Raw genomic sequence first — 6,011 nt, forward strand, 5'->3', positions numbered from 1 at the left:
AGAATAACCAAAAACAGCCCGTGACACGGACATATGCAGTTTTTTTTGGACGGAAATTGTATTCCTGCGTGTTTTTTTAGACTCGGAAAGTCATATTTAGGGCCATTTTTTCACGTTAAGAACACGCTTAATATAACATCTCTTTGTACATGCTTTTATATTATGTTTTACTACAATATTTAATTGATGTATGCTTTTAATACTTAGTATAGCATAGTTAGCATGTCCATTTTTCTATTTAAATTTTGGAACGCCGTCATATTGTATTGTGTATTAACATCGCATTTATGCAAATGATTAGCTGTTGTAATCTTACACACTTTGCATAAATTGCAGATGACGGGAATAATGAACCGTGAGTTCGTGGAGTTAGATCAGAACGGGCTGAAGTACCTGACTTGGGCCTCGGACGTTGAGATCGTCCTCGAGGGCAAAGAGATCAAGGGTGCGCTGAGTGCGGGGACCCCGATGGCCTCCAGGTTGATGAGGCGCAGGATGAAGTTATCAAAAAGAACTTCTCCTCGTAGCCTTTCGCTGGAGGTCCAAGTCAGGAAGTGAATGCCAGCGCATATAAAGTGCGCAAGCCAATAATGAACGTCGGCCCCCTAAGCACGTCGTCGACGCGTACAAGGTCAAGAAGGCACGCGAGACGCACCTTCTCCAGGTGGAGCCACCACCGGCGCCCGCTACGGCGCCCGTGATGATCCCCGTGCCCAACGCCGCGCCCGAAATGGCGCAAGTTGAGGCACCTGTGGCGGCACTCCAGGTTGTTCCCGTGAACGCCGAAGTGCCCATGGAGGTTGAGCATGTTGTTCCCCCTCCCGTGCCCCGGTTGGACATTGATGCTGTCTCGGCAATGATAGCCAACGTAGAGAAGCTCACTGAGATGGATATATCAGCCGAGGTCGATGGTTTCCTCGCGGACTCCATCTAAAAAGTTCGCTTCGTCGTATTTATTTCATGATTTCACTTTGGCAATAATTTGATACATTCATTCGATATGGTTGTAAGCTCTATGAGAGCAAAACATTTATTTGTTTCGGCGATTGGATGACATTTGTCTCATTCATTTATTCCATTATTTAATATGAGATGGTTATGTTATGTTCTGAAATGTTTATGTGTCTACTTACTTAACGATGCATCTTCCTCGCTCCATTATATTAATTAGACGCTATATTTTAGAACAAGTGTGGCGCCCAAATGGAGGAAACATGCCTTGCCGATAGCGGCACCACCAATACCATCTTGAGAGAAACAAAGTACTTTGAGTCCATAAATAAAAATCCAGGGAATATTATGACGATCGCCGGCTGCGGTCCGAACATAGTTGGCTCCGGAAGAGCTACTATTATACTCCCCATGGGAACAACTTTGATCATTAATGAAGCATTGTGATACGTCTCAAACGTATCTATAATTTCTTATGTTCCATGCTAGTTATATGACAATACTCACATGTTTTATATACACTTTATATCATTTTGATGCATTTTCCGGCACTAACCTATTAACAAGATGCCGAAGCGCCAGTTTCGGTTTTCTGCTGTTTTTGGTTTCAGAAATCCTACACAGGAAATATTCTCGGAATTGGACGAAACAAAAGCCCACGGTCTTATTTTCCACGGAGCCTTCCAGAAGTCCGAAGAGGAGAGGAAGAGGGGCGACGAGGCGGCCACACCTTAGGGGGGCGCGGCCCTACCCCTGGGCGCGCCGCCCTATGGGGTGGGTCCCTCGGGCGCCTCCCTACTCTGCCCCTTCGCCCATATATTCTCTCCGTCGTGAAAACCCTATCACCGAGAGCCACGATACGAGAAAAGTTACTGTGACGCCGCCGCCAATCCCATCTCGGGGGATTCAGGAGATCGCCTCTGGCACCCTGCCGGAGAGGGGAATCATCACCGGAGGGCTCTACATCACCATGCCCGCCTCCGGACTGATGCGTGAGTAGTTCATCCTTGGACTATGGGTCCATAGCAGTAGCTAGATGGTTGTCTTCTCCTCTTGTGGTATCATGTTTAGATCTTGTGAGCTGCCTATCATGATCAAGATCATCTATTTGTAATGCTACATGTTGTGTTTGTTGGGATCCGATGAATATTGAATAATATGTCAAGTTGATTAATTGATCTATCATATATGTGTTGTTTATGTTCTTGCATGCTCTCCGTTGCTAGTAGAGGCTCTAGCCAAGTTGATACTTGTGACTCCAAGAGAGAGTATTTATGCTCGATAGTGGGTTCATGCCTCTATTGAATCTGGGACAGTGACATAAAGTTCTAAGGTTGTGGATGTTGAATGGATCGTAGCGAACAAGAGGGGGGGTGAATGGTTGCTACGTCAAGTTTTAACCTTTTTCAATTTTAGTGCAACGGAAGATAAATGTGATTGCTTTAGTGGTGTTGGTGATCCTACAATGATCCTAGAGCAAGTGCAACAAGCAAAGGAACAATCACAAGATAGTAAGAGTAAGGAGCGGGACAACCGGAGGGCGCGGAGATGAGGCGAGGTTTGTTGTCGCAGTTCCTCCCACAAAAGGGAGTACGTCTGCGTTGAGGAGGTGCTAGCCTCACACAAGAGGCTAGACGGCCACACCACGAAGGAAGGCCTCACCTTCTTCCTCGAGAGAGCTCCACAAAGGTGCTCCCCCTTCTCCACTAAGGCACCGGTCGAGGCGGTGATTCCTTCACAAGGTTGGGGCGAGCTCCACACCACAAGGAGGCTCCCAACAATCCATGGGGCTAGTACATCACCAAGCTAGCCTCCATGGATGCACTTCCTCTAATATCCCACAATAGGAACCCTAACACCAAGATCCACTAAGGAATAGCAAGTATTGGTGAAATCTCTCTTGGTAGAACTATAGATCGAGGTCTCCTCCACCACTCCTCAAAATTTGAGCAAGATTGGTTGGATGGTTGGGGAGATCCTCAAGGATTAAGCTCAGCAACAATGGAGGAGAGAGAGAAGGAAGAGATGAAAACGAGCTGGGGAAGAAGGAGCCCTTAAATAGGCTCCTCCAAATCCAACCGTTATGTCCAGTTTTTGCCTAAGCGGTACTACCGCTTTTGGAAAGCGGTACTACCACTCTGAGCTCGAATTACCCAGATCTGGTCCACGTGGACACAGAGCGGTACTACCGCTTGAGGTACCGCAATGGGGTCCAAACCTTACTGTCGGGGGGAAGACCCCGGATAGGGCAATGGACGCGGAGCAGCCGGCTGGCCACTGGCCGGCTCGCGGCAAAGGCCGGCTGAGGAGCAGCCGGCTGGCGCCGTGGCCGGCTGGTCCGGAAGCCGGCTGGCTCTAGGTCCTAGTCGGCCTGGCTACGGCCACCAATGCTGTAGTTGGGCCGGCTTCTACAAGCCATATCCGACTGGGGTTTGTACCTCAGACCGACTCGAGGCTGGCGAGTCTTGTACTGGAAGGAACCGGGTAGGTGATCCGGGTTCCCAAAGTCCACGCTGACTCCATCTTCCGTAAAACGCGGGGCACTGTGGAGCAATAGTGCCACGCGCCGGACAGGCCGTCAGGGCTTACGACGATCCGTACTGGCTACGATGGGCGACGGCGACAGGGACACCTCCTCCATACCGCTGACCGTGGCAGCCGGATGGGACAGGCCACGATGCCTCAACCACTCCTGACGTCACCGCCTCGGGAAGGAGCGGAAGCCGGAGCCGGCCCAGCCGGCCAGTAAACTATAGGGTCTTATATGTAAAGTGCCGGTGCCTATATAAGCCGCACTACCCCCTCTCGTGCAGGGGATCGATCATTTATTGCTTTCACCCACCTACAGAGCTGCCCTGTGAGAGAGACCATAGTCTTCCTTAGCCTCTCAGGAGCAGCCGGACACAGCTCTAGGAGCACCATTGTACTGTGTGATCATCATATACACTCATAGCAGGAGTAGAGGTTTTACCTCCACCGGAGGGCCTCGAACCTGGGTACGTCGCCGTGTCGCTCGTGCCCATACCCGCATCCGGATACCGCCGTGAGATCCCTCAGGAACCACTTCGATTAGCCACCCTATGGCATATGCCGTGACGATACCACGACATTTGGCGCCCACCGTGGGGCCTTCAGCATCCTCGGCCGGTGTCTTCATCCGGACGGGCCTCACCACCACCACCGGCGGCGAGTCGCTCAGGCTTGATCTGGAGATTCGGCTCCCTCGACTGCGTCAGCGACAACGCTGGCTGCTTCGCTGACCGGCCCTTCCCAGCCGGCGGCAGCGTCATCTCCTTCGGCGGCCTCGACGTCTACGTCGCCACCGTCGCACCGCCGCGCTACCCGCGGCAGGTGCTGCGCTGCGCTAGCAATCCTCCGCGAGCCGGCAGCAGCGCTCCCGCCAGCCCCGCCGTCGTGCAAGTCATGATGGCTGGCGACGAGCTCCCCACCAAGAACCCGCGCATGCGCGGCCCCGACCTGGAGCGCAACATCGACCCCAACGCCTCCGGCTCGGGCCCAAAAGCGCCACCACCGCCGTCCCGGCTGGATGCAGTCCGGGCAAAGCTGAGCACCCCGCTCACGCCTGGCGGAGACCCCACCGCCATCGAGGCGGACTTGGAGGCGCACCGCCAGCTCCTCCTCAAGCAAACCGAAGAACTGGCTGCTGCTGGCGCCGGATGGAGATCACCCAGCGAGTATAACCGCGCGCCACGGCCTCACTCCAGGCGGCGACGAGCCAAGCCGAGCCGGCCACATCCGCCGCAGGGGCCGCGACCTCGGCGCTGAGATCGCCCGCGACGGCGCTCCTTCGCCGGTTCCGTCCGCGGAGCTCCCCGTCTACAACACCCCCGACAAGAACATGCGCGCGGCAGAAGCCGCCGCAGAAGAGCTGAACCGCCTTCAGGGCGAAGAGTTACGCCACCAGACCAGGCGGGTGACTGAGCTGCTCAACGCAGCCAACAGGCAGATCGCCGACCCCAGGTATGTCGATGCCCCCAGAGCTTCTCACGCTCGTGGAGCTGCAGGCAACGACAGGGAAGGCGCCAGGGACACGGCCGAGTCCTCCTCCCCAGCACCAAGCCGGCGCCATGATTCCCGGGCCACGCACAGCTCGGGCCGGCCAAGCCACCAGCCGAGCGGCAGCAGCCGCAGCCGGCCCCCTCCAAGCCGGAACCAGGAGCAAGACTCCGGGCCCCGCCGTCATCACCGGCCGGCTCCAGAAGCAAGCGGCGCACGCCAGCCGGCACACTCCCGGCTGGGCCCGCGCATCGAGCCCGCTGACGCCCGAGACCGCCTCGACCGGCTGGTTCAATCCCGCATCGCGGAAGAAGAGGGGCCAGCCGGCCCAAAGTGCCGGGCCGCGGATCCTCAACGAGCCCATGGTCGATGGCTTCCAGCTCCCGCGCGACACCCCCAAGTACGACGGCACCGCCAAGCCGGAAGACTGGCTGCTGGACTACTCCACGGCAGTCGGCATCGCCAAGGGCAACAAGCGCTGGGCTGTGCGCTACTCCCCCCTCATGCTACTCGGCTCCGCCCGCACGTGGCTCAACAACCTGCCAGCCGGCAGCATAAACGGCTGGCTGGACTTTGAAGCCGCCTTCATCAGCAACTTCACCGGCACTTATCGCCGGCCGGGTCGCCCTCAACAGCTTGAGATGTGCAAGCAGGGCCCGGACGAGACGGATCGCGCATACCTGACGCGCTGGTGCGAGATGCGCAACTCTTGCGAGGGCGTGCACGAGATGCAAGCCATCAGCTTCTTCATGGGCGGCTGCCGACCCAACACCATGCTGTGGCACAAGCTACGCCGCAGCGAGCCCAAGACGATGGCCGCCTTGATGGTCATCGCAGACAAGTACGCGCTGGCAGAGGAAGCCGGCAAGGCGCCGGCTGATGTTTCACCGGCCCCAGCAAGACGGGACAACAACAAGCCGGCCGAGGGCGCCTCGCACGGTAGCCGGCGGGACAACTACCGCGGCAAGCGTCACAACGACCAGCCGGACCGCCGGTACGGCTCCGCCCACGTGGCCGCCGTGGCAGACAACGCGGCAGGCGGC

Source organism: Lolium perenne, chromosome 2 (assembly GCF_019359855.2).
Source record: "Lolium perenne isolate Kyuss_39 chromosome 2, Kyuss_2.0, whole genome shotgun sequence".
Taxonomy (NCBI): Eukaryota; Viridiplantae; Streptophyta; class Magnoliopsida; order Poales; family Poaceae; genus Lolium; species Lolium perenne.